Genomic DNA, 20,069 nt, shown 5'->3' with positions numbered 1-20,069 from the left:
CGTGAAACATTCAATCCTTGGGCCACACCACAGTAGTGACTGGCGATCGCTGGCTCCCACTTCCGCTCCGTCTCGCCATTGCGAGATCGGTGAAATGTAAGCTCGGGATTCACGTTATAAGTCTTTGTGCACCCGGGCACGTAGCACCAATTTCCTGACTGTGACATCGCACGTCAACGGCGTGAAATCCTAGGGCACACGCTGTGGTTCAAAGTACTTCAAAGCAAACGCGACAAGACAACAAGGAAAAATGGTCAGACGCACGCTCAGACACACACCGAACTCCGGCGGGAAGGAGCGCCTCCTGATGGTTGGTTTATCCGGGTGACGTCATCCAGTGTCGGCGCCTTGCGGGGATTGCCGTGCGCGCCGGAAGCGCGAACATTTAAAAATCGTTTCTGAGTCAACCAAGTGGATTTGTGCGGAGAAAATTTGCCGGCGTACATTATGAACGACAGGGAACGTGACCATAACAGTTCCGGAACACGCTTCCGGATGCGACTATCCCTTTCAGCACAAATGACGGGGACAACTGCTGTTGTATTGAGAGTCATGTTATTGTCATCTTGAACTTTGCCATTTTAAGGGCAACGTCTGAATTATGTATTATTGGGCGGGAATTCCGCAAGAAGCAAGATCTGTATAGCAAGCCTTATGAATCATCACGCCTGAACATTCATGTTGTTTCTGAGCTTTCAAGCCTAAGGTATTGGCCAGTGAAGGACGCCAGGAAAATGTTACTGCTTCCTCTTAATGATGATCATGTAGCTCTTCCCCTGTTGCAGTGATAGCCTGCTCGAAATAACAGCTGTTAATCGCCTCTTCAACCTGAAGTGTAAGAGGTTATATGTTTTGTGTGAAGCATGCTGATGTCTCATCCATTGTCTTCACGAGTGCTGTAAGCCACAAAGTTTAGCTTGCTGTATTTCAGACTAACCCTCTCCATCATACCTTGTACTGTGTTACACCTTTGTATTCAGCGTTGTTTTTTTATTAGTCCCAGAGAAGTGGACATAAAAGTTTGTGTTTGTATCTTTCATTTTGTTGTCACATCCTTTTCATACTAGGCTACTTTTGTAGAAAGAGAGCATCATGATACTAAACAGAGGGGTCCAGACACACTGTTTCATGCTGTTTCACTGTTTCACGCAGGCTGTCCACACATTGCCTGCAATGTAGGTATCACTTCTTTTTGATAACTTGTGCAGCCATACATGCAATCAAGTAAGGCAAGTGCGACACGTGGTTAAAAACAATTTATCCACACAGATGTTTTTTGTTGTACACTCCATCGAGAAGAATGAGGTTGAGATCGTCCCTGCGGGTTGGATCAGCGGCACAACTTGCAAATGGCCGAGGGTGGCATCGCACAAGGTTCAACAGATAGTCAAAAGGGGCTCCCCTCCACAAGACTCCTGGGATGTCTACAATGTGGATGTTAAGGGAGTCTTCGGTAGGTTGTGGCTAACATTTTGCTGTGCATCACCGTAAAACTTTCCCAATTAAACATATAACTTTTGCTCCCAGACAGTAATAGCACGTAAGCACTTCCAATGAAACTTAACTGTTGAACAGAACAACAAGCCTTGTACTAAATATCGGGCAAAAGTTATGACACTTTCTAAATCGATCCTTGCACATAGTCACCTATGAGGAAGCACGGGCCAAGCTCAATCGTCTCCAATACACATCTGACATGACTAGTGGCCCTGACGAAAACACACGAAAGAGAAAGCGGTGTCCACCACAACGCTACTTGACAGAATCGACTGAGGAAGATGTCGCAGACAAATGTATTTATTTTCCACTCTTTATCTTCATGCTGTTGTAACAAGTATTTTGTGACAAAGCAGTTCACCTTTGGCGTGTTCTCTTTTCATCAACAAAGAGAAGGCGTACACGCCCCCTGCTTTCGGAGTCAAGTGATGACTCTCTCTCTCTGTTCCTGATCCGCCCCCCAATCCTGAAACATTTCCACAAGCAATCTCAACAAGTGAGCGAAGTTCAGTACTTTTGGGACGGGAAATTCCGACGTTATCTTATGGCTTTAAGGGGTTTACAGCTATACATAAACATTGTGATAAAAATTAGCTGGCGTTTCTTGCAATGTATTATACAAACCATGAACGCTCTTAAAAAGGGTTTCAGATATTGTTATTGGCAATTACCTAATAGGAAGCCGACCTGATGCATCCACATCAGCAGATGGTCATCAATTCGTCGGATTTTCATCGCAGGCCGAGGTGGAAGGTACATATGAGAAGCATATACACACGTAGCAATATCCGTCAAAATCCCATGGCCAAATCTGTTTCCTACAGATGTCAAATTAAAAGCATACAGTAATGAAAGCTAGATAATTGTAAATAAAGTAAGTATAGTAATGTAATTGCAGGGGATGTTCAAAAACATAAACATGACGCAAAATCATGTTCATCTGGCTGTTGGTTTTCAGCATACGAAGACCAGAATACTTCTCTGCCCTTTCATGACACCTCTCACAACAGCTACAACTGAGCCGCATGTCTAGTCTAGGGTCCTTGACACCTTCAGCTGTTCCATCTCTACTCACCGGTACCTTTGTCCACCATCCTACTACTACTACTAAGTCAAACTAGATATTACTATGTAGTAAATAGCTAGCTATTACTTGTACACACAAGTAGCTATTACTAACTAATTAGTAAGTAGCTAGCTATTACTTGTAGACACAAGTAGCTATTACTAACTATTTAGTAAGTAGCTCTCTTACTTGCATATTACTAAGTCAAAGTTGTGACTGTGGTCAGCATATGTTTTGGAATTAGGGAACGTTCTTTTTCTGTCTTCCATTACTTACAGAAACCCAGCAACCAAGGGAGGTGTCTTGACAGAGGCGACAGCTTGACAGCTTAGGCAGCAGTCTTCCGGAGACGGCATGCATACTTTTCCTAATGTCTTCATGTGTAACACTTCGTCTAGTCAAATGTGGCGTGCCTTACTTTGCACCATAATGGACATGTCGCCTGTGAGCTATTCGCTGGTGTATTGTTTTCAAAGAATTCCAGAAACAAGTCCTCAGGACCCTCTACATGGTGCGTCTGGCCCAACAGCAGCATGGTGACATGCTCCAAGAACTGTGCAGCCGCAAAACGCATTCTGAAGATGATGCTCGCCCACCCCCTGCACTCATTGCTTCCCCGTTCGGAACACCAGCCCAGCTTGAAGAGTTTAATTCATCGCTAAATGAGAACAAAAAGGAACGCCTTGTCAGATTTTTGTCACGCGATCAGAAACTACACTTGTGTTGCGTATTACTTGCGTATGTATGACCACAGGGTGTGCGGTCACCACAGATGCATGATATCCACTGTGCAGAAGTATTGCTCTGCTAGAGTCGTACATAGACTGGGACTTTCGGAATCAGTATATCACAATACAAAAAGCAACACCGAAGCTTCCTTAGTTTAATATATACAAGCTTTCGCGTGGGGGACCACACTTCATCAGGTACGAGGTGTGAAGTTCCCGTATACTTTGTATACGTGAACTTCACACCACTTCAGTGTTGCTTTTTGTATTGTGCTACATTTCTTATCGGACTTGACTTCCCCTGTTTCACCGGGATTCTGCAATCAAGATCAATATATCACGAAGATGTACACCATTGCAGTACGCATTGCCTAATTCTTCCAATTCGTACAGTTGTTAACTTTGTGATGCACATGTCAAAGAGGTAGCCCAACTTGGAGGAAATGAAGTGGGGGCAGCAACCCGAACAATTTTGCAGTACCTGATGACTGACGAGGTTGCAACTGAATACAGTTGGAAAGGACAAAAGAGGAAAAGGAAGTTCTGCCTTCTTCATATTCCTGTAGTGATTCTTCGTGAGTGTAAACCAGTTTCTTATGATTTGTTTCAATAGTGGGTCTAACAGTAGATCTGCTGGCGCTGTTGTGAGTAAAATTAGCAGTGTGCGAACATCTAAATTTTTGAATAAGAATTGAATATGAATACTTGGACATAATACAATACTGGTGTGGACACAATTTACTGAACACTACTGCATTACACTACATTACACAGTACTGAAAAATGCAGCACTATTCGATGGACTCTGAATATTCGGATTTGCACAGCTCTACAAATTTTCCATTTTTTCTGTTCTGTCATGGAATACCAGAAGAAAAGTTAAATTCATGGTACTTCAGTGAGTTTGAGGATGTTGCTTCAAACAAATGGATGGCAGTCGTGGTAATGTCCACACTGCTTGCATTAGTTGGGCTTGCATGGGGCGGGCAACGTCAAGACTAACACAGGGGAGGGTGCGGTCACGTTCTAATGTGCCGGGATGCACACATTGGCACATATGCGACCAACACATAATTATGAAACAAAAGTCTACAAAAGAAAATGATCAATTCTATACCACTTCCTGTTCTACCGCTCTCTCATGGAGACATGAATTAAACAGGTTCTGGTACACCTCTTTTTCTTGGAGAAATGTGCTGTTCCCTTGTGCAAGAAAAGTTGCCAGAGGTAGATCAGTCGTCAAGTCGTGTGTTTTTTTTATGCACATACGGTACTTACGGAACTCTTATATTTCAGAGGCAATAAGGAGGAACAAAAAGTTGACAAGTGCAACGAAAGACGATGTCGAAGGTGCCAAAAAAACTGGTTACGCCATGCCACTGAGAGGGTTAATGCAAAAACTCACACGTTGACAGAAGAGACCGTCATGAGACCGTGATAAGACTGTGTATCCTGTGTGTTCAGTTTACGTTGTCCCCCTTACTTACCGCATAGTGTTAGCAGGGATCCAAAGACACTCAGCCTATTTTTGTTTCTTAGTTCATTCATTAATTGCATTTCATTAGTCATCTGCTTAGCTCTCGGAACTGTAGCAAAATTGTTAATAGGGAAGTTGTAGAGGGCCTCAGATTCTGTTATTCGTGAATATGTACTGCCATGGCCACCATTAATCAATCGCTCGTTCCCGTGGCCTCGCTCCGATAAGCGTCCGACTATCGGAGAACAGTGGAAAGCAATTGTGCTGTCGGCTTTCACTTTGGCGCGGTCGGCAGGTATGGTATCGTTTATTGACAACACCTGTAAGAGCAATGGCCAAGCACAATGAAAGAAGCCCCCAGGAAGTTGTTCACGCAAGTCCCAGATAAGCAGTCTTCTTTAATTGTGCTTCAACTGGATTTTTTTTCACCCGGTTTCAGCAGGGTTCACAACAAGTGATACTATACCAGCACCCGCCCATCCCCCAAAATAACAATCGACCGGTCAAATGCTGTTTTCGCTGTTCCCCTATAGTGGAGAGGCTATCGGCTATGGAAACCGGAGGTTGGTTCACAGTACCCATCACAGCACATCCTTTTGTCTCTTTCTGACTACCATGTGACACTGAGCTTCAGCACTAGCTTTCCCAATATATTTTTAACGAACACTTTTTGGAATTTAAAAAAATCGGGGAGGTAGTACGTAATGATGGATAGCAGATTCTGTGATGATTCCTTCCGTTCCACAACTTTTCCCATCGACATTTTTGCTCTAGTCCCAACTGCATAACGATGACTAATTAATCTCAGTCATTGGGTAAACAGAAATGCTAGGCTGAGGGTCTCGGGACTTGTTGAACTGTGACATTCTTTTTAAATGATGGGTTACAAGCATACCCTGTATGTGTGTAGCAGGATGTTACACCATGAGTCTAGTCAACAACCAAATAAAGCCATATTATTGTTATTATTTGACAATTAATGTTCGGAATGCGGCGTCGACGCCTATATATCGTACTCCTCCGTATTAGCCGGCATACCGGAAAAGAGCGAGGGAGTCCAGCACGGTCGCAAAGTCCAGTACATTGCGACTTATGAGTCTCATATGACCAGCAGGAAGACCCGGAAACGAAACTGGACCACCTCGAATCATGTGGCATGCCGGCTAATGCGGAGGAATGCGATAAGTGACCCTAAAAATGTCAGTAAGCAACAGCTGCCAGTGGTCCACAAAATGTCTATTAAATGACAGTTGGGATGCTACAGGTTATCCTCTGGATGTCCAAATATGCTACTAGGACTATCCTCAGAATGTCCCATAGATGTCACCCGGATGATAAAAGATGTTTTTGAGACATCTCTTTGCCTAAATTCAAACGTCTTATGGACGTTTAGCAGATGTCGATGGTTTGCTGGGATCTGAGATGTCCTTCCACAGATATTGAAGACACTCACAATAAAAGTGAGCTTTTAGCACACTTTAGTAGCAGTGAAGTGCCTGAAGAATATATATTTTGTCGATGGGAGGTCGGTACTCTGAGGGAGGTGTGCTTCGATTATCTTGAGCAAGCTTTCAGTAGCCTCCTTTGAATCGTGGTGCCTGAGGACGTGTGCCATAATCAAGAGCAGGCTGGTGCATTGAGTGAGTCGAGCGCCCTAATACAATGGGTTGTTCTGGAAATGGAAATTTGCAACACATCAGAGAATTTCCTTGTTATTTCGAGCCATATGGTATTTGCATACCTCTTGCAAGAAAAGAAAACAGGAAATGAAAACGAAAACAATGAGGTGTCTTACCAGTTGCTGTCTTTCATCTGTGCTACTGGGGCCCAAATCTGGGCTTGAAGACTTAGTCGAGATGTCCTCGTCAGATCCGTCGTCAGAGGAAGTGCTTGAGTACCCAGACATCTATAGAAATATTGAATTTTGATTACGGTGTTAACTGAAAAATCAATGCTCATTTCCAGACAAACTTGCTTGACCAATGAAAGCACATTTATGCCAGCTAAGCTGTTGAATCCCAGAAATACATCAGTCTAACAAACGAAATCAAACAACTTAGCTTGGTGATGAGGCTATCATCTCTTTGAGTAGTATTTTTAATTTTTTTAAGAGACACTGAAATTGGAAGTCTTCTGTAGTTTTAGTCTTGTATTTTAGATGTTACTTCTTTCATTTTTTTAAGTATTGCACCTACTTTTTACTAGTCTAATTTTAATCATAGTGTTGGCGTACTATGACCTGTGTTGTCAATGCGCCATGAAAACGCCAAACATCATCATCCAATTATCATCAAACAACTCAGGAGAAATGACGCAAGGATTCTAACCTGGATCTTCTGATTTGCGGTCAGATATAACAATAATTGATTCTTAGCTGTTTGGAGGCTTACGTGTTCGCATTTGTCCTGCCTCGACTAATTCACGTTGTTTAGTCTGATAAACGCTCACAGAAAAATATTTCAATACAACTATAGTTACAAGTTCATGACAATTGTTCGAACGTTCTTCGAAGACGGACGCAGAGCTACAGGATGAGATGGATGGATTCTCAACAGGAGAACTTGAAGAGGGAGATATTCCACGATGCACCACATCCTCACAACTTGTTATTGACAGCGACTGGCTTGTCTTGCATCCTTCTTCATTTTCGGATCCTATGGGCACATCACGGCTGACATCGCTTGAAAGCGAGTGTCCCGCGTATTCCTCGAACTGTATTCCCTTCTTTTTCCGATGCCGGTCAGGGATTTCCCTACACCCGCCTCAGGGGGGGTGTACACCCTCCCTGCATTTTTGCAACACCCCCCCCTGAAATTTCTCAGGTGACCCCAACCAACTCGGCCACCAGCACATTCTAGCTGGTAGGGAGTCCGGCGCAGCGAATTACATCATGTACTGTCAAACTTGGGCTGTAGGACCACAGCCATGCAGATGATCGCAGCATGCATTTCTCTAAAATCATTTGAAAGTGACTGTTCAATATGCATATATTGCGCGCATATACGAGCAAAAATGCGTGCAGGCCCGCAAACTCAATGTGGATCATGAAGAACCATTTGCGCCCAACTCAATCAAGCGAGGCATTCTGCTTTTTTCGTCTAAGGTTTTCACCGTTGGTTGCTAGGTATTCATTGAGCTTCGTGAGACAAGGTGCTAGTCTTTTTTTCTTTGTCGGTCGTGTCATTATGCATCTTAATGCTGAAATGCCGTTCATGATGAATCTGTATTCTAATGTACTGTGTTCTAACATGTACAAATAAAACGGGAAAGCTGTGTAGATGTCACCATTGTGCCACGATTCATTCCGTGTCTAAGCAAAATTCCGTAACCGGAACCCTGACCAAGCATACCCCCCCCCCCATTGAAAGCTCGGCACCCCCCCCAGCAATGAATTTCTGGGGAAATCACTGTGCCGGATCGTACTTCTAGGTACATCATTGTCTGTGCTTCGTTCCCAAGTACGGTATGTCCTTTTAGGCATCTTTGGGAACAGTAATCAAAAACTATGAAATCCTGCCTTGGATAGCGGGAACGTCATATCTGAATGCTGCACCAATACCATGTGCTACTGGTGCCTGGTGCTACCTTCCACCTTCGACGCTTTTTTTCGCAGGTGTCGCACTTCGTTAACTTAATTCTTGCGTCTTCCCAGTTTGTATATTCGTATATTCATTGTATATTAACTCACAACCTCCTAGTATTTGCACGCAATTCAGGTGTTGTTTCATAGCAACTTTCATGAACGAGAAATTATCATTATTTTTCAACATCGCTGGTTGTACGGTACCCGAACTGGACACCGGCGAGAAGTGCGTGTTACGAAAAAGTGATTGCGTTGGACAACACTGATACTCAACGGGCGTCTACAGGCTATACCATGTTTTCCAAGCCAATCCAATTACTTTATTCTTCATTGCTTGTTTGCTGTTTCTGTGTGGCGCCATTTGTAATTCTTTCAATTTTTTGTCTGTGTTTAATCTTCACTGCGATGTATATTTTGGTAAAATGGCCCAGCATAAATGTGCTAGATGTGTATCCCGTCGAAGCTATCGTAGACGTCAATGTGGGATTAAATATACTGCGCAAACCCGAAAGCGTGAAGGACATGAAAGGCCAGAAATTATTTTTAAAACGGAATGAGGAAGCAGATCCCGCTGAAGCGTATATTGTGGCTGCAGGTGAGTACTTCTTACCTTATTATTTTATCCATATTGAGTGCATTTTGTATACGCGTCGGAATCTCCACAAAATACCGACCGCAATACACGTGTTTGTCAATAGACACCGCATATGTTGTCTGTGTAGTCACAGTTCCGCTCATTTCAAGGAAAGAAATGGGTGAAATCTCTAGGTGACATGTTTGTTCCATTGCTTTTGTGATGTCTCAGTAATGGCGTATGACAAAAATGGAATGCCATGTGTATTGGATCAGTAGCCGCACTCGATCAGATTTGGTGCAGTATTCAGAACTTGCACTGTGGCTTCAGAATTACTAAACGCTGTCGGTATTTATTTCTTAAAGCCATCACCAGATCGGGTCATAGGCTTGTTTTTAAGTATTACATCATGCCTGGCTAGAGAGGCGGATCCAGGATCTTCCCGAGCCTTCTCCAGCACGGTAGATACACGATCTATAGGTAAACTAAACGCTATGTTAAGACAGAAATTGAGGAGGGGGTTAGCACATCCTGCCCCCCCCCCCCACTCCTCTAGATTTGCCCCTGCCTGGTTCGATATCCGCATGCTTTAGTCAACATTGATTGCAAAAAAGGGCAGCGAGCTTTTCGTGACAGAACCAAGCACACATTATTTGCATAATGCAATATGAGATGGGCTTAACGTGGAGTGACCAACACTTCAAGCATTTTTTATTCTGGGACTTCCGAACAAAGTTGAAGTGTGCTTTGGTAATATGCTTCTGTGCTAATACTGCTAGTTTGAGCATGTTCATAAAATTAGTATCAGTCGGTGTTGCAATCACACGTTCATCTGCTTCAAGGTATTGCTTTCTATTCGTCTAGGAGCTCCAGATGCCCTTGAAAAAAAAAAAAAAAAACGAAACAAGATGTTAAAGACTCTTGAACTTGCGTCAGATATATGTGGTTCCACTGTGAGTAACCGAACTTAGTGCCTCTGTTTATTCTTTACGAGACTACAGTTCCACTGATAACTTCTGCTGTTTATTTATTTTTATTTATTTATTTACCTTAAAAGCCCGAAGGGGCAGGGTTGTAGCAATTTGTATAGTTGATTAATGAAGAGTTCACAAGTACGACCATGCATGACACAATGTGACGTTCACATCTTTCATCAACTTCTCTACTTCATGTCATTTGGTATGGTTATGATTCTTAGTAAACAGAAAGCTCACTATGTTGCACAGCTAATGTCCATTGGATGGTTTACAGCATGGAGGAACGAAACACAAGGAGCGGCTCTTCGCTCCAGGCCAGCGTAGCCGCCCTCTAGCGGTCGCTCGAGTCAAAATCGCCATCGCTTCCTGTCCACCACATGATCCCCTCTAAAGTTTTGCAAGGCTTTGTTTCTCGCGCTGCTCTCCGTATGATGTTGCTTTTTGAAAGAATTTATTGCGAAAATTTGAGCACCATTGTAGAAACGACGTTTGATAGTGTGTTTCTGTCCCGGCTGCGGCTCCACTGAAGTGAACTGAACTGAACTGAACTGAACTGGGGCTGAACTGAAAGCAGCTTTGTTACGGGAACGCGTTTTGTTCGTAAGTACACGGTCAGTTGTTTTAGTCGCCCGTGTGTGTTTGAGTCATCTTGAATTGTTCATTTGGCACCTCAGACTGTGCCGCAGAATCATTTCATATCTTCTGTTGTTATACAAATTTGAGTAATGGTATTTTGAGTACGGCATTCTTTACCTCTTAATCAAGGAACATAATATACGTTGGAACTAACCGTTGCCACACGTGATGTTTCCGGTCCCACGTACTGATTTTGCGTTCTGCACACTGTGCCTGCTCTGCTGGCGCCATGCTGTCTGGAGGGTCACGTTAGCGAACACGTGGCGGACAGGAGCATCCCAGAATGCAATGCGAAGCCGGCTACGCTCGTCCCGATGGAAAAATTGTCGGAGGAGCCGCTCCTTGTGTTTCCTTCCTCCATGGTTTACACAGGGAGAAACTGCAGCGTGTGCAAGCTGCCAGGAAAAAAACTAATGAATAGATGACCTCGAATATGCAAATTCTAGGCTTTCAAAAAAAACTTTGAAAAGCAAAGGCAAAGTGTGGTAAAGTTCTACTCCGCTCTATGGCATTCTCCATACTCTGTATTTCAAATGGGCATTATTTTTAGAAATGACCAAGATGATGGGGAAAATGGAAGACATAATAGCAGCAGCAGCATCACAGCAGGCTGCTGCCACTTGCACTGCAGCAAAAGTAAGCAACATGCACCCCATTGTGGTTCAACCCAGAAAAATGCTTTTTGTAGAGTACACCAGCTCGCTCGTACTTTTTTTGACACAGTCGTCTAAAATCTGCAGCCTATGGCAGAGAAGACCCCTATTGGCAATGTTGCGCACGAAGGGTCTATACCGATACAGTCTCCGAGGTAAGGCCACACACCGCCACCTGTCGGGAGAGAGAACCATTGCGTACTCTGTGGCATCTGCTTAGTAGAGCAGTTGAGCAGGCCCTCCCCTCGGGGAAGCTATTGCCATGACTCCTTTGTGTGCGACATTAGCGATAGGGGATCGCTTCACCAGCTGGAGATTTTGGACAACCATGCCCCAAACAGTACTATTCTCATGTGCTCAGTGATGTTTAGCTCAATCACATAACTCTACCATTCAATGGTTCGCTTGGGTTGCAAAGAGTGGAAAATGTGATCTCTACCTGACTATAAAGTCATGTTGTCGCTTTGCAGGTGGACAGTGGTCCACTGTCCGTCATAATATTTGTATATATAATATTTGTATAACATTTGTATTATAATACAAATACATACTACTTGCTAAAAAATGGTATTATAATACTAATACATAATACATTTTATTTTCAAGTATTATAATACATAATACTATTACTTCCCTGTATTACACAAGTAATACTAGCAATACTTTTGTGCCGTGGCAGACAGTTATTAGAAAAGGAATCCCAGACATATTTCTGAAGCCACCGGTCCGGTCACCGCATGTTTATTTCAGTTGATTGCACTTAAGAAGCAGCATCTTTTCAAATACGCCATCTTCTAACGATCGTCGTAGAAACTGCCGAGACGGTCAACCCGATGCAGAATTTATACCATGCATGGCTGTAACAAGGAACACTGCATTCTATGGAAGACATTGTGCCTGTGACTTAAACCAGGAACCAAGAGCACAGTGGTCAGGTCGTTCAAATTTAGGCTACGTGCCTTCCTGGAAGGACAGGTACTTTACGGGTTAACCCTGGAGAGTCCAGGAAAAAAATTACAAAAGATCACGACGAAGTGACTAACTGACAGCTCTCAGGGCATTCTCTCGCGGGACGCAGGTGTGTGTGTCTATAATCTCCTTTTTTCTGCCTTACTTTCTGGCGCACTGCCCTGGCTCCATTCTGATATCACCCCCTAAGGGCTCCGGGTTGTTCACCCAGAGTGGAGAAGTTTCTCAGAAATTTGAGTCAGCTAGCTCCTGTAATCGTCCCTTTGTTGCACGTTGAAGTGCGATCCTCTGTTGGCAGAACTAGGTCGTTTTCGTAGGATTAGAATGGTACCGAAAGCATACACGTGTAAGACCCATCACCTCAGGCAGGACAGGTCATAAGTATTACGAGTTTTGCAGTAATACAATGCAAGTAATACTCGAATTTTTTGTATTATAATACGTAATACAAATACACTTATCGGATGGGTATTATAATACGTAATACAAATACTCTAAAGTATTACAGTAACGGTATTATACTACAATGTATTTGTAATACTGCCCAGAGTAGTAGAAGGGCAGAGATACGCAGAACCAAAGAGCATGGTGACCATCATTCCCCACCGCTCTAGATAGGAAGGTATTTGGAGCAAGAGCGTTCGCGCCAAGGAGGAGCACGCACCAAGACCGCCCCACGCGTTTCGCGGCCGCGCGTCGCGTAGAGAGGGGTTTCCTTCTCGCATTTGAACATGCGTGAACATGCAAAATACATCTTATTCCCTTTCCACATCTTTTAATACATCCCCGAGCGGGGAGTTTTCCTACCGCACTTAACATAGCATACTTTCATCCTGAAGACATGCAAGCAATAGACATACACATTTGTACAAGTGAAAAATATTTTATTAATGTCAATTAAAGTCAATGATGCTTAGTAAGGCCAATTAAAGCCAATGGTGCTGGGGATTGCCAATTATGTTGCCAATCTGCGTGAAGGAGAAAACCCCAGGGGAAAAACCTTCACACCTGAAACAGAAGAAACATACAAGACAGTACACATTTTCTACAACAGAAAATATTTTTATTCCATATTTAGTAAATCAAATAGTGATTGAAATAAACTTTCTCGAATAATGTCCCTAATGGCGTCCGGATCTGAAAGATAACATATAATCAGCATTCGCCACATTGCTTACCCAACCAGATGACTCACTGCAGCAGTAGCAGCAATGATCTGAAAGAGAACCTAAATATTAAGAACAACATCCACACTTCCATTCACATATACGTACGATGCATAGGGGGGCCGGGGTAGTCTGAAAACAAAGACAACAACTATGAATATCGGCTACATAAAAACGATATGCCACTGGAACACTATATCCTGAAAGAGAACATTCACTTATACATACGATGCATAGGGGGGCCGGGGTAGTCTGAAAACAAAGACAACAACTATGAATATCATCATGTACATAAAATGATATGCCATTGGAACACTATATCCTGAAAGAGAATGTTCACTAATACATACACTGCATAGGGGGGCCAGGGTAATCTGAAAACGGGGGGCCAGGGTAGTCTGAAAACAAATACAACTATGAATATCGGCTACATAAAAAACGATATGCCACTGGAACTCTATATCCTGAAAGAGAACATTCACATATACGTACGATGCATAGGGGGGGCAGGGTAGTCTGAAAACAAAGACAACAACTATGAATATCATCATGTACATAAAATGATATGCCACTGGAACTCTATATCCTGAAAGAGAACATTCACTTATACATACGATGCAAAGGGGGGCCGGGGTAGTCTGAAAACAAAGACAACAACTATTAATATCGGCTACATAAAAACGATATGCCACTGGAACTCTATATCCTGAAAGAGAACATTCACTAATACATACACTGCATAGGGGGGCCAGGGTAGTCTGAAAACAAAGACAACAACTATTAATATCGGCTACATAAAAACGATATGCCACTGGAACACTATATCCTGAAAGAGAATGTTCACTAATACATACACTGCATAGGGGGGCCCGGGTAGTCTGAAAACAAAGACAACAACTATTAATATCAAGCATTGTAACGAGGCCTATAACTATACTCACTGTCAGGAGGTGGTATCCAGTTAGTATCTAAAAATATATTTGCAATTCAGATCAAGCATGGTAACGAGATCTATAACTATACTCACTGTCAGGAGGTGGTACCCGATGATCATCTAAAAGATATTTGCAATTAAGATCAGACATGGAAACAGGATCTATAACTATACTCACTGTCTGGTGGTGGTACCCTGTGATCATCTAAAAAGATATTTGCTATTAAGATCAAGTAATCAAAGTCATATGCTGGTACGTACTTTCATTTGATACCACACAAACTGATTCATCTGAAATGAAACTCATATATTAACATGAAATCTATGAAATGTCGCTAATACATACAGCTTGGTGGTGGCGACTCAGGCGCTGAAAAGAATGGAACTTTAGATACTTCTCGCTTTTCATATTCACCATTTCCTTACCATCTTCGAAGTAAAACACAGGGCTCGACGTGAACACTGAGAAAGATAATATTCTTAAGAAAATGAACTTGATGAGAAAAACCACCAAAACTCACCACTATCATCATCATCTTCAAAACTCGAGAAAACTGAGAAAGACAACCTTCATAAGAAACCTAACTTTAAGGTAAAAACCATCAAAACTTACCACCATCGTTGGCCATATTGCTTCCAAGTGATGCTCTAGGAACCAAATCTTCATTTTTTAAAGCTGACGCATCCTCATTATCATATCACATTCTCTCCTACTTTGTATAAACAACTTTTAGCAACAAGATGGTGGGCTAGAGAAATCCACATGTAGCAAAAGTCTTTGTAGTAAACAACCAATTGCAAACTAAGGAAAAACGCAACTAATAGGGAAAGTATGCACATCCTCTCCATCGGATTCCTTTTCAACATCCCCCTCACAGTCGACGATGGAAGCGCAGAAGTGCTACGCGGTCTCTGAGGACGATTGTATGTATAGAAAGTTTTCCCGTTTTTCCCTCTCTAAAAATGTGATTCTTTGTTAAGATTCTGATTGTCTCCTGACGGGGGATCTTCCTCTTGTGAAGACATTGAAGCCACCACCCAGAACTTTCTTTATACAATATGATGAGCATCTGCGACGCTGTCGTTGTGGTGGATTGTGGTCATCGAATCCATCTCATTGGCTAGACAATAACATCCAACCTTATCTCGGTTGCCATCCAAGCTCGGATCAACCATGAAGCCCAGTGAACGATTTGCTTTGACGGTACAATGGCTGATGTACAAGGATTTGATGAAATTAAACTCCTATCTGAACTGCAACGGGCCAGAGGCCGATTTTCGTATCATTATGCAAATTCTCCCGTTTCCGATGCGGACGAAACGAGGAAAGATTAGTCGGAGGCTCCAACGCTTCGTCGCCATCAAGTGTGACTTGTTGCGACGATATCGTCAGGGTGACAATATCTCTCCAACCATACTTAATGCTGGACTCAAGCGACCAATAATTCGAAACTTTTACATCCAACACTCGGAATACATCGTGCGTCGCAAGAAAGATGGTTGTCGCAAGGTGTCGAGTCTGGAGGACTATCTGAAAGAGGTCTGTACATTGAAGAAATAAAATGAGACATTTTTCTTTAAATGAGGTATTCCTCTTCAATCATTTTTATTATCTTGAGGTCATTGTGTACAAGGTTATTGTCAAATAAGGAAACAATGCTCTTGAGTTGGTAATTCTTACAAAGGCGGGAAGCAAAGAAACAAACAAAAAGTCCACAGTGTGAGCTGTAAATGCTTTGAATGCATTTCTCGCAATACTGATCAACAGGTAGATCTAGCAGCTCTTCTTCAATCGGTGGTAGACCGAAGCTGTCCACATAGATGTACTTGTCATTCCTGTCTCTCATGTACAATAGCCAGTGTTCTCCTGGACCGTCGTGTGGGTGTGTATTGATAACTATAAACCCTTCTGTCGTTAAACTTGGTACCATATCAATTCCGAAGGTCCCGCGATACAGATTCAAAGTTTCATGGTTCAGAGAAAACAATAATTCCAGATCAAACACATTCATGCTTAGTCCACTCGAACAACAAGATCACCATCGACTGATAAAATCTTGGGTGCTTCACTAATAAGTATAACCGACACTGCGCAAGGTAATGGCTTAGCAAACTTCATTTCAATCCTGCAATTGCCCTTCCGCAATGGATTAAAGTAGGAACCAAAACTTTCGTCAGCACTCAAGTTCCAATGCATGATAAAGGAATTTTTTTTATATTTTTCATAACTCAACTCGACATGTTTTTCATTCAGTTGATACAAGAATTCGTAGTAGCTTGCTCTACCCAGATCATTTTCCCAGTCATAGGATAGTTGCTTCCTGTGTCCATCAACTGATAGTGTTACAGAACTAACATTAAAATGTTCGAAACAAAAGGGGCTCGACTTGTAATCACCCTGATAAGCTTCGGTGCGAACTAGACATACAGTAAGTTGATCAGGAATTCTATCAGGGAATAAGTTTTCAAAGATTGCATCATGAAGGCCCGGCGAAAGCGAGCGGACTTTGCTTTCTAGTCCACGCATGATGTAACATGCCGGGGATGATCTAAGGGCTTTCTGGTGTGCAATAAAACTTGAGTTGCTAACTTTGACTTTGCGTGCTACAAGTGCCGCGCTGTGGATTTTCAATTGATGCTTATGAGTTTCATTGGTGCCAGTTAGCAATCTAAAGCTATCCGTATTATGTAGAGCAGTCACTCGAACCCCCACACCGGGTAACAAAAGCCTCCCTTGGTTTGTGAGGTCTGTGTTAACTTTCATGACAATTTCAAATAGTTTCCCCCCACTTGTCCTAGCTATGCGCAACTTTGCATCCCGAGCGACTGGATCATTTGCTGCATGCTCTCCTGTATCATATGTATACATTGCACAATCATCTAAAGTCTTCTGCAGATGAGTATTCGTATGAAGTAGGGTATCAATCATACATCGATAGGAGTTCAAACAGTTGCTGCTTGCAAGACGTTGATTCAAGTGAATGGTTACATATTTAAATAAAGCGGCACCCAAGTTGTTGACTGGGAATACAATGTCCTCAGTGATACCGTCTGCTCTTCGGGTAATTGGTTCACTCCCATCCGACCTCAATATCTGCATAGTTATATTAAAATACAGAGATGATAAATCGAGATACAAGTCTGAGAGATTTGTTATGTTCCATTCGATCGTCGATTCTCCTCCGCTGATTGTAGAAACAGGATAATAAACTTGCGCCTCGCATGATTCTATTGAAACTTGGGTCGGAGGTATGTTGAATAACTCACACTCCCCCTTCAAAGCCAGCTGGGACTGTGCGTGTACAACGTTGACCTGCGACATCTTTGCAAATGAAAAGGTACAATGCTTTCCTCATAGCTTTATTTGTTAGCATCTTACCCGAGCAAAAAGACTCTTCCAATCCCCCTTCACCTTTTGACATCGCCCTCTCAACCCAACCCTACCTGGGCCACCTGTATTTCGGAATGCGATGGCCGTTTCGAAGCATTGTCCACCACGCTTTCTACAAGTGAAAGGCGCCCCATTGCTCAACTTCTAACCAGCTTGGATGCTGATGCACACTTTTAACCCCCCACTGACCCGCTGTTTTCAGAATGCGATCCTGTTCACAATTGGAATCATTGTCCTCCAGTCCCCCTACAATTTGACATTGTCCGCTGGCGAGCATGGTCCGTTTTTGCTAACCATCAGCCGTTCCACTCCTCTAACCCCCCGCCGACCACTTTTTTGAATGCGATCCCGTTCACGATTGGAATCATTGTCCTCCAATCCCCCTTTACCTTTTGACAACACCCTCACAAGCCAGCCCTACCTGGGGCCACCTGTTTTTTCGGAACGCGATGACCGCTTCGAAGCATTGTCCGCCACACTTTCTACAGGTGAAAGGGGGCGACCCATTGTCCCGACTTCTAACCCCTCTTGGTCGCCATTTTCGGAGTGCGACCCTTTTCCATAGAAAAACCTTTTTTCTTTATAAAGAAGAAACATCAACATATGAAAAAAAAAAAGTGTCTTCTTTATTTCATGGTTACAGAGGATTAATCGAAAATGTCTCTTCTGTTCCTCTTTTTCCTTCGATGTCCGCTGCCTGCAATGTCCTTCAAAATCTGTGTGCCTAATTCATTTGAGCTTGCTCTCAGTGCTTGCTTGATGTTTTGCCCTTCAGATAACTTTTTCGCCAAATTTTTCGCTGCGCTCATCGCAGTACGGGCTATGTAAGGCTTTGCACGATGCAATAGTGGCAATGCTAGCTTACGCAAAGAACTAAAGAAGCCATTCCCAGATTGAAAAAGAGGTCCTTTATACGGCACTAAATCACCAAGTCCCAATCCATAATGGATCTCCGGCACTTCTTTAAGATACATTTTTGAAGTGTAGAACTAGAGCTGTACGACCTGGTCCTCTAAAATGAAGTGGACGACCTGTCTCATCATACAACTTAATCGAAATTGACGTGATTTCGTTCTGTAACAGCTTCAAATATTGCACGTTATGGAAGCTGTAATGAATCTGGGGATCATCTTTATGTAAATATGGGACGAGTTTCAAAATGGGAAACTTTTTTGCACCTATATGAGATGATTCGATAATATCACAATAAATCACGAAATTATGAAACAATGGTTTAAGATTGAGAGGTGTGGTTCCGGTGGTGGTGTTTGCAATAGACTGAATTGGTGCGAAACCCAACATATTACTCAAATATTCAGAAAGATCTATAGTTACTCCATCAAGTGGAGTGAAAGTAAAAGCTGTGTATCTTCATTGTACGTTAGTATAGCATTGCTGCCTATCACACCTCTGATAGCTTGTAGAAGCGAACGTGGTGTCTCGTAATAATTTGGTGGAATTTGGACTTCTTCCCTTGCAAGTATTACTTTTTCTAGAACAACACTAAAACTGAATGTAAATGGATCTCCAATGTATTGTGTTGTATTTTCTAACAGTTTACTGGAGTTTAATTTGAGGAGTCTCTTGAGTTGTTCAGGGATAACAAAGAGACGTGGGACCAATAATGTATAGGTATTGTTTTGAAATAGTATCTTTCCATCGATTTCATATCTTTTAAAGAAGCGATTTAGTGTGACAGTGATAGGGCGACCTGGTATGAATATGATTGGAGCATATTGTGTAATGATAGTCACCTCTTCCTTTAAAAGCATCTTTGAGATAGCTTCCTCTCCCATGTACATGTTCTGACGTGGAACTTTAGCACCTGCAACTTTCAAACCCTGTATAGTGGACACACCCATGGCTTGTTGCAGTTCTTCATCCAAAAACTTAATAGAACGAATTATTTGAGGTAGTTGGAATGTGTACCTTCCATCAACATAACCAAATGCGATGTTGAATTCTTTTAAAAAATCTTGCAGCGCGTGTTCCAAAGTCGATATCACAACAACTTCCTTACGCAGCTCAATAATGCTTCTGGAAGTAATATGCATAGTAGCATCGTTAGTCCGTGGAACGTTGTAGAATACATTAGAGATGGAAAGTTCATGCAGGCCGACTTCATATTCTTCATTCACTTGTAGTGGTGCACTCAGAGTGATTGTAAAGTCATTGAGACTGTTGTTCGGGTGCATATCCATGCAATCATTGGATAGGAGATACATGTAAAAATCAGAACTTCGCGACATCTTGGGCTGGAACCCAGGAATTAAATGAGTCATCGTAACCTAGCCATTTCACTTGATAATGTGTGACACCGTTTATTTTCTTTCGACTTACTATGCGTTCAATCGGGTATGGGTCGTCTTGCGATTTCACTACACGTTTCAATTCATTGGCATAGTAAGTTGCATCATC

The 20,069-nt window shown here is 42.6% G+C and overlaps 2 long non-coding RNA genes across 2 annotated transcripts; both read right to left on the bottom strand.

Annotated features, from left to right (window-relative positions):
- Positions 1-14,267: 14,267 nt before the first annotated feature.
- LOC135372643 (uncharacterized) lies at positions 14,268-14,631 on the bottom strand. The gene is made up of 5 exons (XR_010416049.1): positions 14,607-14,631; positions 14,522-14,551; positions 14,439-14,465; positions 14,354-14,380; positions 14,268-14,294 (listed from the first exon to the last, which is right to left on the bottom strand). It is a non-coding gene; the product is annotated as an uncharacterized LOC135372643 (long non-coding RNA).
- A 58-nt stretch (positions 14,632-14,689) lies between these two features.
- LOC135372653 (uncharacterized) lies at positions 14,690-15,522 on the bottom strand. The gene is made up of 3 exons (XR_010416055.1): positions 14,874-15,522; positions 14,782-14,814; positions 14,690-14,722 (listed from the first exon to the last, which is right to left on the bottom strand). It is a non-coding gene; the product is annotated as an uncharacterized LOC135372653 (long non-coding RNA).
- Positions 15,523-20,069: the final 4,547 nt, after the last annotated feature.

The sequence above is a fragment of the Ornithodoros turicata genome, unplaced genomic scaffold, assembly GCF_037126465.1.
Source record: "Ornithodoros turicata isolate Travis unplaced genomic scaffold, ASM3712646v1 Chromosome16, whole genome shotgun sequence".
NCBI classification, from domain to species: Eukaryota; Metazoa; Arthropoda; class Arachnida; order Ixodida; family Argasidae; genus Ornithodoros; species Ornithodoros turicata.
The sequence above is the reverse complement of the archived record's forward strand: the minus strand, read 5'-3'. Positions and strand labels throughout refer to the sequence as shown.